We start from the raw sequence: 24,629 nt of genomic DNA, 5'->3' as shown, positions 1-24,629 counted from the left end.
CAGTATGTCTTTGCATGATTTAATAAGGACAGACAAGGATGACTGCTTTCTAGATAAACAGAAACACAGAACTATAAAGAAGCCAGGGGCCTGGAAACCCAGTAGGATAGGTGTGCACACAGTAGTCAAGAGTTAGCAAAGGAAAGCTCAGCCACCTAGAAGAGCTAAAGGAGATGCTCATCTTGAGATTGCAAAGTGCTTAACAAATCTAGACAGAACATCTTGTGACCTAAACATAATGAGTACGGAGGTGGAGAAGGGAGAGCAGATGGTAACACAGGAGGGTGTCTTGCCTACCCCATACTGCAGTATGTGAACCTAGGCTCCTGAGAGCAGACTCCCTGGAAGGCCAGCATCGCAGCAAGCATACTCCTAGCTAAGCAACCACCATCAGTAACCCTGTACCTGCTCTGTGGCAGGAGGAAAGGGCTTTTTCTTTCAGGTGGGTTTGTTTGTTGAATTTCTCATCATGCCAGGCAAAGTGTAAAAATATGAAGGAGCTAACCAAACACATTACTACTGAAATATGACCACCTGGCTATAATAAGGATCTAAGAATCTCAGCAGAAAATTAAGTTTTCACTTTCTTGTGTGCTGAATAGTGGTCAAAGTCTCAGTGAAATCTTCAGCAAATGTAGAATTTATGTTGAATAAAAAGGAACACAACAATACTAGCCAAGTATTTTCTACACACAAAACCTGTTAGACAAGGGACATGGCTTAATGGAATGGGTAAAAGCTTGTGCTGTTCAAGCCTTATTATCTGAGTTTAGATTCTTGGAACCCAGATAAAAACCAGATGCATACAACCTGTGTCTGTTGTCTCAATATTTCTATGGAAAGATGGGAGGTAGAGACAGAATTCTCTAGAAACCCTTAGACCAGCTAGCCTTAAATATGTACCACAGTAACAAACAAACTCTGACTCTAACAAAATGGGAAATGACTACTGACACTTGAGGCTGTCCTCTCACCACCTCACCTATACCCACAAATGACACAAATACACCCTTACACATGAACACTTACACACACACACACACCCCAGACACAAAAAATAAAAATAAACTTAAAATTTTTGAACAAGATTACTCTTTGTCTTAGACATTCAACCTAAGAAAATAAGTTAACAACATTTTAAGAGCAGATTTAAAACCATTACAAAAGAAAAACATAGAGGCCATAGGTATGGCTCTATGGTAAAGCAATCACCTAGAATGTACAGGCCCTGGTTCCATGCTCAGCACCAATAGGGAAAACAACTTAAAAGTCTAATGTTGCTTTAGATATTATAGCAAAAGCTGAGAACTGCTCAGATGCTCAAGGGAAAAGTGATAGGTAAGCTAGGGTATGCATACTTAGGGAACAAGCTGCAGCCCTTAGATATAAAGGTACAGAAGGATGGTTATTCAACTGGAGGAGCTGGTGAAGGTTACATTGGAACCACCTGTACCTTTCTGGAATTTTTAAAAAGTAAATATGAAATAACTTCTTTTTTTAAAAAACAAAAACAAACTTTCACTATTTTAAAAAAAAAGATTTATTTATTTTATGTGTATGAGTACACTGTACCTAGCTGTCTTCAGACACACCAGAAGAGGGCATCAGATCCCATTACAGATGGCTGTGAGTCACCATGTGGTTGCTGGGAATTGAACTCAGGACCTCTGGAAGAGCAAGTAGTCAGTGTTCCTAACCACTGAGCTATCTCTCCAGTCCCATGAAATAACTTCTAATTAAATGAAATAAAGGCCAGAAGAGAAGCTCAATGATAGACTGCTTGTCTAGAACATAGATCTCCAACATTGGTGGGTGTGTCTGCATGTGCGAGTGTGTGTGTGTGTGTGTGTGTGTGTGTGTTGAAACATATGCATAAGGCAGAACTGGTTGAATAAAAATAGTAGACTCTATTGAAGAAAGCGATGAGAGTGAAGGTGACAAACTAGGCAGGTATTGCTTACCTCACATTTTAATAGAATAAAAAAAAGCAAATTAAATAAATTTAACTTGAGCCTAATGGTTTCAAGCTTTGTACTGGTGAAAAAGGAGGCAAGCGGTTTTCTGTGATGAAATCTTACATGCTCAAGAAGCTAGACTTAGCTAGGTATGGGTCTGTACACCTTTAATCCCAGCACCCAGAGAAACAGAGACAGACTTCTGTGAGTCTGAGATCAGCCTAGTCTACATAGGAAATTTCAGCTCAGCCAAGGCTACATAATGAGAATCTGTCTCAAAAGGTCAGTGTGCACCAGGCAGTGGTGGCGCACGCCTTTAATCCCGGAACTTGGGAGGCAGAGGCAGGCAGATCTCTGTGAGACCAGCCTGGTCTACAGAGTGAGTTCCAGGACAGCCAGGGCTACATAGCCAAAGAGCCAAAAAGCAACGTCAATGTACTATGGAAATTTTCAGATATAAACTTTTGGTGTTGTTTTGAGATAGGATTTTATGTAGGCCAAGATGGCCTTGAACTCCTGATCCCAATGCAGATTATAGATATGAACCACCACAAGATATAATTCTCTTTTTCTTCCCTTCCTCCTTCTACTTCACCCTCCATCCCTTTTGGGAAGACAAAGTGGTATAGCCATAGTTGCCCTAGTACTCTCTATATATAGACGAAGCTGGCCTCAAACTCAGAAATCCATCTGCCTCTGCTTCCTAAATGTTGAGATTAAAGCTGTGCACCATCACACCTAATTCAAAATATAAAATCTTAAGAAATAGATTGTGACAAACTGACTCAGGATCTGGAAGACCTAACTACGCACTAACATACTTCTTGAACCAAGGAATCCAGGAAAGGAGCCAACTAAGCTTCTTGAGACCAAACCCAGGGCCTCACACACGCTAGGCATGCACTCTACCACCAAGTTACACATGGAAGTCCCAATAGGGGACAACATTGTTCCTTCATAGTAGTCAGGGCCCAAGCACACTACAAGGTGCTGAGTGACATTGGAGAACAACAAAGAGTTTCAAGGAACCTGACACAATGGCTGCAGAGACAGTACCACAGGCTGCAGGCATTCTTCTGAAAAGAGGACAAGAGGTCACAGAAGAAATGGGACCCCCCCCCCCCCATCAAACTGGTTGTTTTGGGACAGAAGACCTTGATATCAAACACCCTCTGAGGGATACAAACAATAAATACTTATACCGCCCTCAGGAACACTTACTAAGAAAAGCTATCTTCAGCTCATGTTTCCTGACTGCTAATTTTACAGTTCTGGCCCTTGGAGAGCCCACTGGAAGGCAAACCACTGGAAGCTGTTACATGAGCCTGTGGTTTTTAAGCATGTACCTCAAGAATCTTCATTTCTTTACCATCTGAGTAATTTCCATGGTTACAATAAAAGCCTTCAGAACAGAAGCTCAGAGAAGAGCACTATGTCCCAAGATGAGTCTGTACCTGAACTGGGTTCTACTGACCCCTTGTCCAAGTACCTACCTAGAGCAGTATGACCAGTGGCTCTTGATCTCTATGGCAGCTGCTGGCCAGGGTGGGGTTCACTAGAAAACACAGGGCTCACTTGACAGAGTACAACCTACCCCAGCAGACTCCAAAAACACCAGGCAGAATGGACTCAGAAAAAGGCAGAGCATTACTGGGCACAAACCCTGCCAACTTCCTTTGTAACACCCATCCACACATGAGCTAGCAAGTGCCACAGAAAATACCCAGTTTACCTAAGCAAGTATGTGAGAGGTTAGGAGATACAGAGAACAGGAAATTTGTATTTGTTACTTCTGGTAGTGTTTATTAGGGGGGGTGCCAAGAGTGAAACTTAAACAGATTGAGAAAGACACAGATAGGACATTTTTCACTGCAAAATATAGCATCTGATGCATCCTTGATTTGGACCAATGCAAAAAAACATCAAGGCTCACCCCCAAAACACATGGTCAGTTTCAGATGTGCCACCAAAGCTACTTTCCCAAGAAAAGTGCCCATGTACAGTCCACAAACAATTGACTGGCTGGATTCTATATTCTACAGTGAAAAAGGACTGCTCTTAACTGCTAAGCCATATAGCTCCAGTCCTGCTTTGAAGTTTTCAATGGAATTTTATTTTAGGCTTAAGTGATACTGTCAGGCATCTTAAAGGAAAGGTGCCAGCATTAAGTGTCTTGTGTTCACAGCTAGGAAATACTAGGGCTGAAATCTCTGTGATAGGCTCTGGGAAGTATATGTACTATAAGTAGGAAGTATATGTACTGTAAGTAGGCTTAGGCAGACTCCTGTCCTTTATGTCTCTGACTTGTCTCATTTGTATTCTGGAGTGACTTGCTGTGCTATAAAGAAACAGAGTGTTTTTAGTGGCAGCTAGATACAAATTCTTAGGTACTTCTTTCTTTGCAGTTTTGTGCTAACAATTCACTTCATCGGGAATAAATACACTCTTAAATCAGAGATATAGTAGGCATAATCTCACAAAAAGTAAAATGTCAAAGACTGGCATTTGGAAATAGCATTGTTAAGCAGAGTTCCAGCCAAATTTGTGCCAAGAGTCCAAGAGAAACTAGACCAGAAAGTGAGGAATGGTACCTAGGTGGCACTTCCTCAGGCACAAGCCTGGGTGTCTTGCTGAATTCATTGCTGGACAGTAGTAACAGGTGAGAAGGAAATGGCAAGCCAGCTGCTTGGCAAGAGGATAGCTCCTGTCCAGACATTTGGGCTTCTGGCATCTTTGCCAAGTGTGCTTCATCCTCTGTGGTACCATCTCAGCCTGAGTTAGTGTACCCATGCTTTTCCTCTTTGCACCTGGCATCTCTAACCCTGAGGCTTGTACTTTTTCTGCTCTGAGGGGTAGCTAAACAGGGCCAAGCTCCCAAGGAGCCACAAGCCACTGGAGACCTGAATATCACTGCCTCTGAGCAGAGCACCTTCTTAACAAGATCTGTTCACTCAGTTTTAGGCTTGGTCTATCTCTGTTGTAAGGTGTCCTCTTCTTTCTAGGATGTTTAATGGGACCACCGCCTCTATCTGCTGATATACTCATTAGTTATTAATGAAGAGATAACCAAAGCCTCAAGATAGCACTTCAGACCCACTAGGAACATACACACAGACACAAGGAAGCAAGGGGGGAAGGGGAAGAGGGAGGCAGGGAGGGAGGGAGGCAGGAAGAGAGGGAGGGAAGGAGAGAGACTGCTGTTAACAAACACTTTGTCCCACCAAACCTATTGTGAGAATACCAAACCTAGTCCTTACCAGGTATGACCCTAGTTGAGAGCCTCTGGGAAAGAATATTTGCCAGAGTTTCTCAGATGGAACTTGTGCTGTTAGTAGCATGTGTTCCTCTTGAAGGACTGGCCTTTAGATGTGGTCCTGCACCCAACAGCCCTTACAATGAGCTGTTTATGCAGAGGACCTTGGTTCAATATGCAGTACCCACATGATAGTTTACAACAGTTTATACCTTCAGTTCCAGGGGATCTGACACCCTCTTCTGGCCTCCACATGGTATACAGACATATGCAAGAAAAACACCCATATACATAAAATGGTAAACTTTTAAGAAATTGTTTTTATGTGTACTGGTTGGTTGCAAGCATGTCTGTGGAGATCAGAAAAGGGTGTCAGATCCCCTAGTACTGGAGTTACAGACTGCTCTGAGCAAAGACGTGGGCTCTAGAAACCAAACCTAGGTCCTCTGGAAGAGCAGCCAGCAAGTCTCTTAACCACTGAGCCATCTCTCCAGCTGCTGATCTTTAAAATTTATTTATTTATTTATTTATTTATTTATTTATTTATTTATTTATTTATTTATTATAAGTTTAAAGCTACTTGGGAGAAAAGAGCCAGGCAAGGCATATTTCTGAGTTCAAGGCCAGCCTGGTCTACACAACAATTTCCAAGCCAGTCAGGGATACATAGTAAGACATAAAAGAATGTCTCAAAATGAATAAAATTTTAAATAAATAAATAGCTCAAAAGTAAAAATAAGCTTTTCTTTGAAAGTACTTAGCACTTAAGTATAAATCAACATAAAACTAGATATCTCTGCTGCTGACACATGTATGAAGCCATCAGCATGTCATGGACAAGTACAAAATGTTCTGAAGCCTGAGCTAAGTCAACCTGGCATCAGTTTTATAGGCAAAAAATAGGAGGCTCAGGCAAAATCAGAGGCAGGGTACATATTAATGAAATGCAGAATTGGTGGCCTTAGAAGAACAGGGGAATGGTACTCTGCTTGGAAGCACACTACAGAGTAGCCCTTTTAGTTAAATACCACCATCTACTTCCAACCTAAGAGCGCCAGGATTCTGCTCCCTTCACCCTTGGGCACACCTCTCTTAGCAGGCACTGCACTGTTCCCACAGCTCATAGCATGTCATCAACTCCACAGCCCCAGAAAACTTAAGAGCAGTATCTTTAGCATGCACTGCTACAAACAGCACAGAGCGAGGAATGCTTTCTCCAAGTATGCCACACTCCCCCAGGCTCTTCTATGACATCACAAACACATACTCATTTATTTTGTTCATCAGTTTCTCCAAGAATGTAAATTAAGTGTCCTGGGCCAGACAGGTGTGTCCTCTTGATCTAGAACCACCCAGTTTATAGTAGTGAGGTGGCCACACAAGATATAGAGAGGTCAGGAAGAACCAGGGTAGACCTGGCTACTATGAGGCTAGACCATGTTTGGCCAAGTGTTTGGACAAAGTAAAAGGGACCCAAGGAGGGTGAAGCTACTTTTTAAAAAAGTTTTACTTTCCTCTAAGGTCTGAAATCTAAATATAACAAGCAGTCTCCACATACCAGAAAGAAAACCTTCATTTTGAAATCAACACCAAAGTGATAGTGATAATGGACACTAGATTTTGGAAGTAATAACAATAGGTAACAGTTTCACATCCCACTTCCTAGCACAAACACTATGTAAGACTTCAGAGTCTAGTCTAATACTTTAAACTAATTTCAACTACCAAAGATCCAAAACCCTTTAAGACAATTCCATCTGCTAAGTGTCTGATATCTATTTTGTACTGCTACAGCACTTTGATGTAACAACAAAAGACAAAAAACAAACAAACAAACAAAAAACCAAACCAACAACAACAAAGAAGCTACAAATAATAAGAATAACAGTACTATTTAGATGGAAGCAGTACATTTGGGGGGGGGGGGCGGGTCGAGACAGGGTTTCTCTGTATAGACCCAGAACTCACTCTGTAGACCAGGCTGGCCTCGAACTCAGAAATCCACCTGCCTCCGTCTCCCAAGTGCTGGGATTAAAGGTATGTGCCACCACTGCTCAGCAGGGAGCAGTGCATTTTCAATCAAGAATGTCTTACTAGGGAATGGAGAGATGGTTCAGCAGTTAAGAGTACCTATTGGGGCTGGAGAGATGGCTCAGTGGTTAAGAGCACTGACTGTTCTTCCAGAGGTCCTGAGTTTAATTCCCAGCAACCACAAGGTGGTTCACAGCCATCTGTAATGGGATCTGATGCCCTTTTCTGGTGTGTCTGAAGGCAGCTACATACATAAAATAAGTAAGCCTTAAAAAAAAAAAAAGATTGCTTACTGCTCTTGCAGAGAACCTGGGATTTGGTTCATAACCATCTGTACCCCAGTACCAGGGAATCTGATGCCTTCTGACGTCCAATTGCACCAGATATGCATGTAGTGTGCATACATACATGCAGAAAAAACACTTCAACACTACACACACATACACACACACACACATTTTTTTTAAGTAGCAGACCCTCTTACTAGGATAGTGACATCTGACCATTTAATCAAGGAATGTTAAGGCTCAAAAGACATCTGTCTTCTCACAGAGGAGCTGTCAGTATAAAGGCTTCGAAGGCAGCTCTCAGCTTAGCAGTCTAGGCATGGCTACTACATAGGCTCTCCAAACAGAGTCCCTGGGTACCAGACAGGGACTTAACACCCTAGGATCCCTTTTGGAGTAACTTCAGGCATCCTTTAGAATCCTAAGGAGGCAAGCATGAGACTTACCACCACAAGAAAAGAAGCACCTCCTGATATCAGTCTAACTACTAGCTAGGCCCATATGGTCACACACCAACCCTGGGCTCCTGACATTGACCACCAGAAGTCCACTCATAAACATGAGGCCATCATCTACTGGCCACCTAATGCTTTCTTAGAATTCTGCTATTTCTTCCTGTCTTGACTATAGTGCATCAGCTAAACTCCTCTCACGGCCTCTCCTCAGCTGGGTAATGTTTAACAAGGCCAATATGGTTACACTTCCCTCAATGCTGTCCTAACATGCAACCATCACTATGGTTTAATGACTGACTTTACTTCTGTAGTAAAAGGTAATGATAGTTGCAATATCACATTTTAAGACATCAGCTATGAAATGGAATATCTGAGGAAAAAAGGCCTCAAGTGTAAAGTCGACATGCTTACTGTACTACAACTATTACTAGAAACAGCATATCTTGTATCATTTTTAGGTGAGTGATTAAGCGTCATACATAGCTCTTTCAGACTGTCACCACAGGCCCACACACTGCCCAGAGGGCCACATGCTAAGGGGGTCTTGCTGTCTCTTCTAACCTGTTTCCTTGAAGAAGCCCCGCAGCTAGAAAACCAAGCTGATCTGGGTCTAGAGGTTAAGTCACCTCCTTGATGTACAGCTCCATCAACTTTGCTGCCAATATGATAACCCAAAATTATGGTAAGCTAATGTTTCTGGTTACTCAACAAATTCTGAAATTTAAATTTCTGGAGAAATTTAAAACAAAAGGCCAGACTACTGTCTCTCTGTAAGTCAGAGCACCTCATTCACCAAAGATGGGTGTACTAACACATACATATGACCCCACACTTAACAGTATCACCAGCAGTTTGAGCAAATCAGCCTGAGTCAAACTACATTTCAAAGACAAACAACAATTAAAAATCTCTAATTTTAGCATTTCAGAGGCAGAAGCAGATGGATCAGGACCAGCCTGGTCTACATAGAGAGTTCCAGGATAGCCAAGACTATATGGCAAAATCTCATCAAAAGCAAACAAAACAAACAAGCAAGCAAGCAAACAAACAAAAATATCTCTGCCTCAAGGCTGGAGATGGCTCAGCAGTTAAGATCATTGGCTGCTTGCTCTTCCAGAGGATCCTAATTTGATTCCCTGCATCCATATTGTGTCTCACAAAAGATCTCTGACCCCAGTTCTAGGGAATCCAACAGATGTACACATGGTGCACATATATGCATGCAGGGAAGATATTTATACACATAAAAATAAATCTACGCCTGTCCTACAGATACCTTGTTATTTCCAGAACTACAGTCTTAGCCAGGTGAAGGTTGTACATGACTTTAATCCCAGCACTAAGGAGGCAGAGGCAAGTGAATCTGTGTGAGTTTGAGGCCAGCCTGGTCTACAGACTGGGTTCCAGGACAGCCAGAGCTACACAGAGAAACCCTGTCTCAAAAAAGAAAACAAAATAAAACAAACCACATTCTCTCCCTCAGTCACAGACTAACCACTACCCGGTCCAACATATACCTATACCCTACTTCCTAGTCACTCACTTTTGTGATTAAGAATGGAAGCTTCAGCTAGGCATGCTGGCACAGGCCTTTAATCCCAGAATCTGGGAAGCAGGGGCAGGTGATCTCTGAGGTCTAGGTCAGCCTGATCTCAGAATGAGTTCCAAGATAGCCAAGACTACAGAGATAAACTCTACCACAACCACCACAACCACAACACCCACCACTACCAAAAAGAAAAAGGAGGAGAAGGAAGAGGAGGAAGAAGAGGAAGAGGAGGAGAAGGGGAGGAGGAGAAAGAGGAAGAGGAGGAGCAGCAGGAGGAGGTTCAGTCTGCCTCCTGCCTCATTGTCAATTTCATACCAGATGATCCACAACCACAGTTTGGACAAGTCAGTGTGGCACTTCCACACCTAGATGCCTGCATACTATGCCTTGGTATCCTGGTTCTAAGTGAACTGGTAAAATACACTTGACATTCTCTGAGGATTTCCATCTTGTCAGACCCTCTGCCCGCAACCCCAAGTACTCAGGTCCAACAGTACCTGGCTAGAAGCTCAGAGCCAGTGAGACAGTTCCGTGGGTAAGGTGCTTGCCATATCAAGCCTGATGACCTTCACTTGTTATCTGCAGATACACATAGTAAAGAGAGAACCGACTACTACAAGTTGTCCTCTGAGTTTCACCAATGTCAGAACACAATTCAATTCAATTTTGAGTGCCTGTGAGAAAACTCAAGAAAACAAGGCAAGAGTCTTTTGACTACAGTTTCTTCAAATAGCCTGGAATTGTTCTTGGAATATGTTTGTCCCTCTGGATAGAAGTGAGTTGACTCCAGCTGTTGTTATTCATATGTCCATATGGAAAAACATGTTTCTGCCATGTGCGGCTTTTGAACTTGTGATTATACACTTTGCTCAGGTGACTGACTCTTCCTAACTCTGAATAAAGTTGGCTATTGCATGAAATTTTAGTCCACTTCATTTTTAGGCTCTGTTCTCCCAGGTTCATGCACTGGAGCAGAGCAGGAAACACATAATGTGCTATGGCATGTGTTTGTTCACATATATACACAAAATAAATTTTAAATAGAAATTCATGGAAAAAATTAATGAGATACTCTTTTTTTGTTTTGGTTTGATTTGATTTTTTTGAAGCAGGGTTTCTCTTTGTAGCCCTGGCTGTCCTGGAACTCACTTTATAGAGCAGGCTGGCCCTGAACTCACAGAGATCTACCTGCCTCTGTCTCACAAGTGCTAAGATTAAAGGCATGCACCACTATGCCTGGTGACATATTCATTCTTAAAGATATAAAAATATGGAGGGTCATGAGAATAGAAAGAAGGCTCACCACTTAAGAGCAATGAATGATTTTTTGGGATACAAGCTTGGTTCCCAGCACCCACATGCTGGCTCACAACCACCTCACTCCAGGTCTAGTGGATCTGATGCCCTCTTCTGGCCTCTGAGGGTACCAAACATGCATGTAATACACAGATGTACATGTAGGCAAACTACTTTCAGGTCCACCAGAAACAGACTCAATAGAAGAACACAACACATTGCTCTACTGAGTGTTTTAAGAAATCATCAATCTATGAAGCAGCTCAAAATTACTAAATGTAACAAACATTTGATCAGTAAACACACTATGATACAAACAAATATGAATGCAAAAGACAGCAAATGACAGGTGGGTTTCTTCTCTTCCTTCTCTCAAGTCATATATCAGACATCTTGAATCTTCTAGAGCTACAGACAGTAGCTTCACTAAGCCTCTGGAGGCTAATTTCTAGGTACAGAAAGGCTTATTTTTGCTAAATCTGGAACCATACATTTCTAAAGCACCTCATAGTCCCTAAATACCTGGTAGCAAGTTAACTTTGCATGGGGCAGCCTGGTCTACCCAAGGATAGAGGTTTGGGTAGTGATGTTCCTGAACAAGATGGTGCTCAAGTATTTAAAAGGAAAAAAATCAGGTTAGCCATGACAGCCCATGTCTTTAATCCTGTTGGTGGCTAGTCCCCTAGCATAGCTGTAGTCATTTTTTTTTCATGTCTGTCAGCTATTTCATATTGTTGCAGTACTATGCCTGCCAGTAACACACAGAAAAATAACGACTCAGGACAGGGTCATGCTGACCACATACCCTGTTATGTTCTGAGGTTTGTTAATCTTAAGAAATTTTACAACTATAAGCTTCACATAGGATCCATCAAATTAAAGGTCAATATGAACTGTTCTGTGTAAAATGGCTTGAGTCAGGGCCGATCACCAGGCAGCACTCCCTGCACCTGTATATGAGCTCACTGTGGTTTTTGTGGTTTTGGCCTTTATAAGCTGGCCCTGAGAAATGTCCAGCTCAAAGCTTTCAGCTGTTGCCCTTGTTGATCAGTCTTTAGGTGTGTGTTTAATAAACCATCTGACTGAGATTGATGTTCATGTGGTTTGTGGTAACTCCTGGACCCCCAACAAATCCCAGAACTCAGGACACAAGAGACAGGTAGTAGATCTCTAAGTTCAAGAACAGCCTGGTCTAAATACAGAGTTCCAGTCAAGCCAACAGTTACATAGTAAGGCCCTTTTTCAAAAGAAGAAAGGAGGGTACATCGATTATGCAGCCACTCTAAGACTTTTTTTTTTTTAATCCATGTGCAACTTTAGGGGAAAATAAGACAAAACAACATCCCATACACAACAATCTACCGATGAGTTAACAGTGATGGTTTCTGAGGAAAGGACAGACTGTAACTCTTAACCTTGACAACAACTCTTAACTTTAACTGCTTCAAAGGACAAAGAGTGTTCTGGAGCAGCAGGAACAACAACCAGAACAGTCTCTAGAAAGGAGAAGATGTGGGCAGAAAGTCTCGCTGAGACAGACAGACATGAGTTTCTGAAGAACCTTATCAATGAGACAACATGAGGACCCTAAAGCCTTTCAGACTTCCAGGTTCATTCAGTCATTTGTTCATTAATTTCTTTTGGATTGAGTGATTAAACACTACAGGATATTTGCCAAAGAACAGATAAATGAACTAGTACATTCAGAATGAAGATTTGTGCACAGAACAGGAAAAAATCAATAACTTGAGAACTGTTTTAGAAATAGCATGATAATCCAACCTATAGACTTAAAATTCCATTTCCAGGCCTGGAGAAATCACTTGTTCTTGCACAGAACCCACATTCAGTTCCCAACACGGACATGGTGGCTCATAATCATCTGTAACATCAGTTCCAGGGAATCCAAACCCTCATCTGGCCTCTGTAGGCAACAGGCACACATGTAGGACATATACACGCATAGGGACAGTCATACACATAAAATAAACTTTTACAAAAATTCCATTTTACTGCCAAAAAACCTTGGGTAAAATTTAGAACAAATATCTATTTAGAAGCTTTACTAACTGCGACCTATTCTTAACCAGAAAACAATAATAGCAGTAACCAGAAAACAATAATAGCAATAATCAGAAAACAATAGCAATAGGTTCTTGCTTTTGCTTTGCTAAAATTAACATATTAAAGTTGACAACTAAGAATAATTGTGCTTCTAATCTAAAATCATATTATATATACCGCTTAAACATGAATCTTTTCTTGGGAATTAAATTCATTCAACAAATTTTTTCCCCACAATCTAGTCTGAGAATCAGAACGATGTTTCAGGGCCTTTAGGCACAGAGTACTTCCCTTCCAGACCAGAGCTCTGTCCCTGGCACTTTGTAATCAGACTCCAGCTTTAGCCCCAGCTCCTTACAAGAACAACCTTAGCCTTCAGGACTCCAAGTCAAATGCTGAGAGGAACTCTTACATATGAATATTTGTTATGTGGAAAGAACCTTCCTCCAGGGCTTCAAAGTGTGTAGATGTATTTGGGGAGGATGAGAGAACACGCACGCGCACGCGCGCACGCGCACAGGCATTCCCCTAGTGTCCCAGCCTTATTTCAACCATGGCCCTCCTAGGTCATCTGTGATCTGACTAGCTAAGGTCTCTCAGTTCCTCCAGCCATGTCACCGCTGCAGTTAGACTGCCTACATTGACTCACTGTGCCCTCCTCTTCTACTGCCCTTCAATTCTACCCCAGAAGGTATGGCTTATCCATTACCATCAACAGCATCTCTCCAAGCAAGGTGCAAGATTCCTTGGGAGCTAAACAGGGCCTGTCAGAACGTTCCAAAGTCCTGAAGACACTGTTTACCCAGTATTTTCCATGTATGAATGAATAACCATAGTAATATGACTATTACATTTGAAAGACCCTAAAAGAAAAATGCTGGATTGAGTCAAATTTTTGTTTTTACTTAGAAGCTTAGAATAACAAAACCAGTCCCCCAAACCAGTCACCAAGTAGGGGAAGGCCATTGGACAGGAATCCTCTTCAGCAGAATCAAGAGCTCAGCTTTTTTTCCCTAACCATCTTTCTGCTGGTCTCCTCCTTATAGCTACACATTCTGGATAAAGAACATTTCTTACTGAAGTCAACAATGACCAAGCACAACACAGAGATTCTGTGTCACACTATGCATGGCTAAGTCCAGAGGAGAATTTCAAAACATTCTCAACGTGTACAGAAACATCTGTAGATCTTTCTATACACACACGACACTCACACCTCTACCAATTTAGAATTGTTGTCACCAGAAACAGACAGAAAAAGGTCAGCCTGGGATTCCACATTCTTTTGTTTTGTTTTGGTTTGGTTTTTTGGGGGTTTTTTTGGTTTTTCGAGACAGGGTTTCTCTGTATAGCCTTGGCTGTCCTGGAACTCACTCGGTAGACCAGGCTGGCCTTGAACTCAGAAATCCGCCTGCCTCTGCCTCCCAAGTGCTGGGATTAAAGGCATGCGCCACCACTGCCCGGCGGGATTCCACATTCTTACAGCTAATTCTTGAGTACATAATCACAGGTTTCAATAGGCCAGAGATCCTCTGGCCCTCTGCCTATTAGCCACTGTTGGTGAAGACTCCAATTATCAGCATCCAGAAAACAATGTCACCCTTTCCTCAAAGTACTTATATGCAGTGCTGGTCTATCTTATCTTCTTATCCACCCTACCTTTATGTGTGTTGCATGTATATGTGTATGTATGTGGAGATACATGAAGCCAGAGGTTGTCATCAGGTGTCTTCCTCAACCACTTCTCAACAGCATTTTTTGAGAGTTTTTCGCTAAACCTGGAGGTCTGCAAGTGGCTAGACTGGCTGACCAATGAGCTACAGGGATTAGCCTGTTTCCAACTTCCCAACACTGGGGTCCACAGATGCTTACCTGGTGTGTACATGGGTGCAAGGAATCAGAACTCAAGTCCTCATGTTAAGAGTGGCAGGTACTTTCCTGACTGAGCCATCATCCCAACCCTTCATTTCTACCTTCCCACCATAACTGATGTTATGTGGAGAGGAGACTGTAGACCAACGGTTTTCGACCTGTGGGTCATAAGCCTTTTGGGGGTCAAATGACCCTTTTTCAGGAGTCGCATGTCAGATATCCTACATATCAAAATTTACATTACAATTCCTAACAGTAGCAAAATTATAGTTATGAAGTAGCAATGGCAATAACTTTATGATTGGGGGGGTCACTACAACACGAATAACAGATTAAAGGGTCACAGCATTAGGAAGATTGAGAACCACTGCTGTAGACTGAGAAAAACAAACAAAAGCCCTGACTTTTCTGACATGCCTGTCTTCCAAGTTCTGTACCTGAAGAAATTCCAGACTTGTTAAATCTAAAAAAAAAAAAAAAATTACAAAAAGGATGACATAGTGGCATGTGCTGTAATTCCAGCTACTGGGAAGCTGAGGCAGCACAACTGTGAGTTTAAGGCCAGCATGGACAAAATAGAAAGATCAAGTCTGAAAAAAACATTTAAACTGGACATGGTGTCCAACTTTTGTGTGTGTGTGTGTATTTTTTAAAGATTTATTTATTTATTTTATGTATGAGTACACTGTAGCTGTCTTCAGACACACCACAAGAGGGCATCAGATCCTATTACAGAGGGTTGTGAGCCACCATGTGGTGGCTGGGAATTGAAGTCAGAACTTCTGGAAGAGCAGAAATATATATTTTTAATTAAAAGCCTCAAACAGCCCTCACATTTGTATGTGACTCAAGGCAAAGGTCATACAATAAATGGTACTGTAGTTTTACCTGAAAATAAATTTGAGGTTTCAAAGCTAACATCAAAGATCACAAAAGCCAAGATATAGATAGACTCCCCACTGAGAAAGCAGCAAGAGTTGAAGTGTGCAGAAGTATGATACAAAGTATCATCTCCAAATGCAGTAGGAGACAAGGATCTAGTACTGATTAGACACACACACACACACACACACTCAGGCTATTGAGATGGGTTAGCAGGTAAAAGCACTTTATTTAACTTTTCCTTTCAGTTGACTTCAATTCCTGGGACACATCTGGTAAAAGGAAAGAAATTATCCCAGTAGTTCTCCTATGACCTTACACATGGACTGTGGTCCACACATGTCTACACTCACATAAAGTAAAATAAATAAAGGTAACTTAAACCTTAATTTGTTATTGCTGTTGTTTGGTTTTTGAAACAAGGCCTCTCTTCATAGTCCTGGCTGCCCTGGAACTCACTATGTAGAACAATTTGGCCACAAACTCAAGGCTTGCCTCTGCTTCCAGAGTGCTGGGGACTAAAGGTGTATGCCACCATGCCCAACTTTAAATATTTTTTAAGAGAAACAAGTCCTGTCAAGGAGGACTCCACTACTTGGATGTCTCTATTCCAACATAAGATCCTAGAAGTGTTTAAGGCTGTAGATAGTGATTGTCTGCAGAGTTTATATTACAGGCCAGCTCTGACCTCCACCAGTGTCTTTCATTTAGAAGGATTTGACTGGATAAGTAGTAAAGTCCAATCCAAAATAAAAAATCTACATTAAATGACATTGAAAGTATCATGGATCACAGGCTTCATTTTAGGAAGTACAATGAACTTCATCTAACATCATGACTAACGAGTCATGTGGGTATCATCAACTACAACAGGATGCAGGAGGCATCTCGGTTCTATAGGGTTCTTTATAACCATCGCATGAAAACATCAGGGGGTTGGAAAGCTGGCTCCGTGTTTAACACTATTGGTTGTTCTGCTCCTTTAGAGTCCTGAGTTCAATTCCAAACAACTACATGGTGACTTATAACCATCTACAGTGGATCTGATGTCCTCTTCTGGCATAAGAAGATATGTGTCTGCAGGCATATATGTAGACAAAGTACTCATATAAACAAACAAAAAAAATACCTTAAAAAAAAAACAAAGAGAACATCAGACAAATCTAAATTATGGGACATTCTACAAAATATTTAACCAGTATTCTCCCCCATAAAAAATTTTTTAAAAATCATAAAAAATAAGAAAAGTCACAGGATCAGAGGGATGCAAGAGGCATTGAGAGCTAAATGCAACATGGTAATCTGCCACAGAAAACAGCATTCTAGGGAAAAGTACAGAAATCCCAAATACGCCTTAAATTCCTCCAGCACTGCTGTCCTATGCTAACATCCTGGTTTTGAAAGGCACTCACACTAGGTAAGCTGAGTTGCATGTTTATTGTAACTCTAAGTATTTCAAAATAAAGTTTATTCTCATTTAGTTTTTGAGACAGGTCCTCTCTGTAACCCTGGATGTCCTAGAAATAGATATGTATAGACCAGTTGTCCTTGAACCTGGAGAAATCTACCTCTGTCTCTCTGCTGGGCTTAAAGACATGAACCTCAATGCTCAGCCCTACATGTAACTTTTTGTATAATGGGGGTGAAGGGGCCACAAAACACATGTAGCGATCCAGGGACAACTTGGTGGAATCTGTCCTCTCTTTCCACATTTACATGTTCGAGGAATCAAACACACATGTACAAAATAAATGTAATTTAAAATTAAAGTAATAATAATGACTTTTGTGTGGTAACTATCATGATAGCTTTGCATTAAACTTATAGAACTCACAAACACTTTGGGTCAAAATTCAATAAATAATTTGAATATAGGACCACTGAAAGAAAATAATCTCAAATAGAAAGAAAGGATTTAGTATAAGTTTGGTTGTTTTTTTGTTTTGTTTTTTTGTTTTTGTTTTGTTTTTAGGGGGAAGGGTAGGGAATCTATGTAGCCCAGGCTAGACTCCAACTTATGATCCTCCTACCTCCAGAGTAGTGGGATTAAAGGCATACCACTATATCAGGCTTAGTATGATTTTTTTTTCTCACTTTATGTGGGTGTTTGGCCTGCATGTATGCCTATGCTGAAAACTGAAGCTGGGTCCTTTAGAAAAGTACTAAACTGCTAAACCATCTCTCTTGTTCCAGCATGAATTTCTTTTTTTCTTTTGTGTTTTGTTGTTGGTTTGTTTGGTTTTTGTTTTTTGTTTGTTTGTTTGTTTTGTTTGTTTGTTTCGTTTTGGTTGGTTGGTTGGTTGGTTGGTTTTTGGTTTTTTGAGACAGGGTTTCTCTGTGTAACAGCCCTGGCTATCCTGGAACTCATTTTATAGATACGCCAGATTGGCCTCGAACTCACAGATTTCTTTCTGCCTCTGCCTCCTGAGTTCTGGGACTAAAGGCATGCCCATGCTTGGCATGAATTTCTTAACATTACCAACTTCTTGGGTTTGAATCTGCAAATAAACCCAGTCTCTATGCAAACAAGCTAAGTAACAGGACCACCTGGCCTTCCTAGCTTGTATACAAGAGTCCTTACAACTGGAAACTTCCTACATTCTTGGCCATGTCCCTGCTTATGCAAACCAGACTGCCCTCCCCTCTCTTCCTTGAACTGTCCCTGTCTACCCACTGGGGCAACCTTGAGGACTGGGTCTTTCCAGCAGACCCTCCAGAGCAGCTCCACGAAGGCTGCGCCTTTCTGGCAGAGCACCACTCTTGCCAGTCATAAACCACCTGAAATGCCAGACTGTTGACCTTTTCCTTCAGGCAGTGGTTAACTGGCCTCACAGGAAACCAACACCATGCAAGCTGTCTCCTAAACAGAAATGTTTCTCACCTAAGAGTTTTCAGGTCAGAGCATGGAGTTCATTTTGTTTATGATCACTTCTTTAAAACTATCCACCAGGCACCTCCCTTACCCTTCTGCTCCATACACAGCACTCAGTGAAAATAGCATCTGCACAGGATAGGCTATGCCTTCAAACAAAAACCAGCACCACGTAGACCATGAGGCAAGCAGGCTAGCTTGCTTGCTTGCTTGCTTGCTTGCTTGCTTTTCTTTCTTTCTTTCTTTCTTTCTTTCTTTCTGAACTAAGAATAAATGGAATCCATATAAACAAAATCTATAATTAGATACACATTTTAAAAATTGTGCATCTGATAAGAATCATCTATGTACATACAATCAGTAAAGACTACAATGTGGACCAATGAAAAAAATCATTAAGAAATGTCAAACTATACCAAAAAAAATTAGTTGATAAAAAAAAAAAAAATGCAGTAAATTCTGCAACTGTGCACAGAAGCAGCAATACATTTTTTTTTCTATCTGGGTCCAGAGTAAGTCACCATCCATTTGGAGATGTAGGATAGCTAAGTGCCCACACTCCATGGAGGAAGTCAGAAAACAGCAGTCAGGTCAGGAATGAACAGGTTTCATGCTTCTTAGATTCTAAGTTCCCTAGCATCTGCTGTGGCTCTGCAGAGCAAGCCTTCCTTAGAAAAGGCTGAACAGGCATTTCTCCCAAGGTGGCTCTACTCCCATCAGTATCAAAAAGAAAAGTCTATGTGATGGTACTGCACAACCACCAGTGTTGAGATGCTAATTCTGACATCTGACATAGCCTGTCTTCTGCCAAGGATGGTGGGGGCTCTCAACATTAACTCACTGTATACATCATGCATGGGCACACAGCATAGACACCAACTAAAGTGGGCTACTCTGAAATAAGTACTAGGAACACAACCACCACCAGGACCACCACCAACACAAGGACTGGGAATGTCTGCAGGGGGCGCGGGCCCTCTGCTCTCTCTCTCTGTCTCTGCCTGCTCGAATAGCGTCTCCGCCCTAGTCTCATGGGGGGGGGGGGGAGGACTGGGAATGTAACTGTGGTTCTATAGGTGACTGCCCAACCCATAGAGCAAACTACTCCTCTTGCCACCACAGGACTCATCCTGGAAATTATACCCAAGCCCAGCCCAGGGAAGAGATTTTTATCTGAACCTTGCCCAACGTAGCAGAAACCAGAGCAAGTCCTATAGTACTAAGGAAAGTAACAGTATACTACCAAGCTTCAGGGAATACGCAGTAAACCAATCCTAAGGATCTTATGAGAAGTAGCCTTTCTATGGGAGTACAGAGACTGGGCTGGCAGCTCTGAGGCTCTTCTATAGGAACTGAGGACGCAGTTATATGAGGACAGTGATCCAGCCAAACCTCAACTTCTAAGGCAACAGCTTCAGCTCACAACACTAGTGCTTAGCACTAAATTCAGCTAATCTTTTATCTAACATTTGATGGCCAGAACTTCGTAGGGAGGACTTTAGTGTACAAAATAAACAATAGCTTTGAGATAGCACTTTACAAGGCTTAGGTAGTTCCTGGGGAATGGAGGAAAACAAAGCCAAAACAAACAAACAAACAAGCCACAACAATCAAGATGACACAGAGGTACTAAAACTATCATGTCATCTAGTGGCCTAGAATATAGTTACCAGATCCAGCTCTCTTGGCCGTGGCTCTACAGGTCCAGGCCACTCTTGCTTTGAGGAGAGAAACTACAGAGACTGGTGTGAGCATGCCCATCACTCAAGCTATAGAAGGACAAAGTTTGGACTGATGTTTTAGGCAAAAAATACAGCCCTCTCAGTCCAAGAGTTGGAGTGTCAAGCACCCTAATATCACTGCAGTCAAAGTTCTGCTTGGATGCAGCTGACCCAGTAGCACCAACCTCACCTCCTCCCACAATCAAGGAGCCAAAAACTAAACCCTTTATGCTGATATGTGCAAGGCATTACCTGGCCACCAAGTTGCTTTTAAATTTCAATACAACCAAATGTTCTGTCAGTTATGCAAATACCTAGTCATCTCTCTTTCCAAAGGTAAAACTTGAAAAAAGGCTAAAAATACCATTTTTCTTCATTTATGATCTTCAGTAATATCCTCAACAAGTTGAGGAGATGGCTCAGTAGAAAGATCACTTGCCAACCAGAGTTTGGACCCCCAGCATCCACATAAAAAGCTGAGCAGGGGTGGTAGAAAACATGTAATTTCAGCCAGCACTTAAGAGGCAGAGACAGGGAAGTTCCAGAGCAAGCTGCTCAGCTAGAGTAGCTGGAATTAAGCAAATTCTAGGTTCAGCAAGAGCTCTGGTCTCAATACATAATTGAGGAAGACATCCCAAAACCTTGAGCCTCTGCACACAGGCACATGTACTCACACACATGCAAACACATACATATACACACACACCATACACACAAAGTACATAAAAAATTTTTAGCTGGGCAGTGGTGGCACACACCTTTAATTCCAGCACTTGGGAGACAGAGGCAGGCGGATTTCTGAGTTCAAGGCCAGCCTGGTCTACAGAGTAAGTTGCAGGACAGCCAGGGCTACACAGAGAAACCCTGTCGAAAAACAAAAACAAAAAATTAAGTGCCCTGAATCTACAAATACCCTGTTCCAACACTACTGTGAAGTTGATTTTCGCTGCTGCTCTTGCTGTCTAGTGGTCCTAGAAGACAAAATGGTACTCTTGCCTCAGCCTCCTGAATGCTGGGATTAGTGGCATATGCTATCATATCCACAGCTTACTGCTGAGATTAAGTTATGATTAGCAGACATTATCAGAGTATAAAAGTAACAATCCAAGCGAGTATAATATTCCATTCACTAGCTGTGTGCTGTGCATAAGGTCAGCACACACTTCACAATGGAGGAAACTGATAAGACTGACTCTTAGCCAGGCTGAACATGGTCAACATCTACAGCAATACATCACTTCATTTATTTGTTTTTTGTGAAACAGGGTTTTTTTGTGTATCCCTGGCAGTTCTGGAACTTGCTCTGTAGACCAAGCTGGCCTTGAACTCACTGAGATCCACCTGCCTTTGCCTCCTGAGTGCTGGAATTAAAGGTGTCACTATCTTCAGGCAGCAATACATCACTTTGATAGAATGTACCCTAGATGTAACATGATGAAAATGATACTGAATTACCCCCACTATATTCTCCTCCCCAAGACACATAACTCCATTCTGATCATAAGGGCATATATACCAATAGTTGGCATCAGATAGTACCTGATACTGTTCTTCAAAACTGCTATGATCAGCCAGGTGGTGGTGCCACACACCTAAGAGCACTGAAAGCTCTTCTAAAGGTCCTGAGTTCAATTCCCAGCAACCACATAGTGGCTCACAACCATCTGTAATGGGGTACGAGGCCCTCTTCTGGTGTGTCTGAAGAGAACTACAGTGTACTCATATACAAGAAAGAAAGAAAGAAAGAAAGAAAGAAAGAAAGAAAGAAAGAAAGAAAGAACAAAAGGAAAAGGAAAGGAAAGAACACTGAAACAACAGGGAGGGGATGTGTTGAGCATACTGCCTAAACTGGTAAACTCCTGAGTTCAGATTCACAGCACCTATGTAAAACATGAGGCCAGTTTTCCTGAACTGTTGAGCTCCAGGTTCAGTGGAAAGACCCTGTCTCAAGCGTAAGGTAGAGCTAGAGAGACAGCTCAGCGGGCAGGATGCTGCTAAGCAAGGATAAGGGCCTAAGTTCAGACACCTGGCAACCAAGTAAAAAGCTGGGCACTGCAGTGCATGCCTGTAATCTCAGCACTTGCCAGTCAGTCTAGCCAAAACAGTGAGCTCTAGGTTCACTGGGAGACCTTATCTCAAAAAACTAGGTGGAGAGCAATAGAGGAAGACATCCTAAATTGATCTCTGGCTTACACACACACACACACTCACACACTCACACACTCAAGCATACACCACACACAAAATAAAGTAGAGGAAGATAAAGTCAAGCCTCCTGGTCCACACTTAGGCACATAAAAATGTAATTATGTAAAGACACACACAAACACACACACACACACACAGAGACAGAGACAGAGATACAAGAAAGGGAGGAGTGAGGAGAGGGGAAAAAAAGAAGAAGAAAAGGGAAGAGAGAAAGGAGAAAAGAATAAAAAAGACTGGCTGCATAGATGAATCAGTAAAGTGTTTGTCATGCAAAGGACCTAAGTTCAATTCCCAGAATCCACATAAAAAGTTGGGTGTGGTGGTGAATCCGTTGTTATCTCAGCACTCAGGAAGTAGATCCAGGAACTAGCTGCCAGATAGTCTAGTTGATGAGAGTCCCAGGTCCCTGTAAGTCTCAAAATACAAGGTGGGTGACTCTAGAGAAATGATACTAGGAGCTGAACTCTGGCACACAAACATCAACAGAGAGAGACAGTGACAGGCAGCAAACAGAATCCAAGCACTGGGAAAGCTAAGACAGGAGGATAAGGATTTAACATTCTAGGTTAGCCTAAAAGACATAGTAAGATCCTGTCTTGAAAGGGTTGGGAAGCTGGGCAGCAGTGGTACATGTGTTTAATCCCAGAAGTCTGGAGGCAGAGCAAACAGATCTCTATGAGTTTGAGGACAGCCTGGTCTGTACAGCTAGTTCCAAGATAGCCAGAGCTACACAGAGAACCCTGCCTCAAAATAAATAAATACAAATAAGAAGTGGGGACTGAGGAGCAGGACTGTGTCCACTGATACCAAAGAACATGCCTAGGTATAAGAACCAAGAGAGAAAAAAGTAGAGTGAGAAAAGAGCAACAGGGGTCACCTGTGGGCTCTGAAAGCCAAGGCTACAACAGAGTTTACCTTAGAGACACAGACATGGAACACACAACAAATAGTGTAGAACTGAGGCCTGGGAAAAGGGCAGCCACCATGAAGCATACTGGTCAGACAAAGCTATACAGCCACGGGAAATGTGTGTGAGGGGCCTTCCACAGAAGGGAATTTCTTCAGGGAAAGAGAAAGAACATGGAAAAGACAAGAGGCCACTGAGAACCTGGCAGCCCCAAACATCATGGACATTAGCCTAGACATGTGCATGCGTGTGTGCATCTGTGTGTGCATGTTATCTGTCTGTCTGTCTGTCTGTCTGTGTCGGAAGAAACAAAGTAACAAACCAGGAGGGAAAAGGAGGGGGCACAAGCAGTTGTACTTGGAGATTCAACCAGCAAGTCCTTGGGGTGAGGAAAGGGAGAAGCTAGAAGGAAGGGACAATAAGAACATAAAGAAGGCAGTGAGTGGGCAGTCACATGTACGATAACATGCAAAGAACAACAACCTTGAATGAACTACAGTCTCCTTCCAGTCCACAAAAGGTACACCAGTACAATGCCTAGGACTAAGGTTCCAAAGCAAAGTCCAGAAGATAAAATAGCCATTGTAGGCTTGTCCCCCATGGCCAGTTTAGCTCTCCCAAAAACACTAAGGAAAACTGAAAAACTAGCCCAAGCCCCTTCTCACATTTTTACCTTAGGTCAAAGCTCTTGGTGAGAATCTTAGGGAATTGTTTCTGAAAATCTTACCAGCCTTCTCTGATAGCATTCAATATACAGATGCCACTTAAAAGCTACAACTCCTTCCTACTGCATGCAACAAAATCAAGTTTCAAAAGAGAAAAAATAGCTGAAGAATGGGGCTTTAACCACAATCTCACTATAAAAGCTATATCTCTGGTGAAGGGCATTTCGACTAAAGTCTGATGAGACCTGGGCCCCTGAGTGGAAAGACCAACTATAGTCCCTCCCTTCCCCCCCCCCCCCCAGGGCACAGACAAGACATACCTAAAAAGGAACATCTTTAGCATCTAAACAGATCTTCAAGCAAGGTCTATACATATAACAACTTCCCTCAGGATAAAACATAGACTAGTGCAAAAGGTATTGATCTGTCTGTGTAATAAGGAAACTCACCAGACCATCCAAAAACAATTTGCCTACCTTCATCTGGCCCCTTAACAAAACTGCAAGCAGAAATTATGTGTTCATGTTTAGCAGTAAGCAGCGAACCTTTAGTACTTGCTGTTCTCGCTTTTGTAGTCTCTATATAATCCAGCAACCTAAAATCACAATCCTG

General features: G+C 42.1%; 1 protein-coding gene across 4 annotated transcripts in view; it reads right to left on the bottom strand.

Moving 5' to 3' along the window:
• Pdpk1 (3-phosphoinositide dependent protein kinase 1) overlaps window positions 1-24,629 on the bottom strand; it is a 73,177-nt gene that overhangs the window by 35,604 nt on the left and 12,944 nt on the right. For 2 of the 4 annotated variants that reach the window (XM_034504482.2, XM_076937230.1), the window contains exon 2: window positions 10,028-10,109. The exons of the other annotated variants lie outside the window; for them this stretch is intronic. The gene's annotated coding sequence lies outside the window, so the exon portion shown is untranslated. The remainder of the gene's footprint in view (window positions 1-10,027; window positions 10,110-24,629) is intronic. 4 annotated transcript variants of the gene reach the window in all.

Source organism: Arvicanthis niloticus, chromosome 6 (assembly GCF_011762505.2).
Source record: "Arvicanthis niloticus isolate mArvNil1 chromosome 6, mArvNil1.pat.X, whole genome shotgun sequence".
Lineage (NCBI taxonomy): Eukaryota > Metazoa > Chordata > Mammalia > Rodentia > Muridae > Arvicanthis > Arvicanthis niloticus.
The sequence above is the reverse complement of the archived record's forward strand: the minus strand, read 5'-3'. Positions and strand labels throughout refer to the sequence as shown.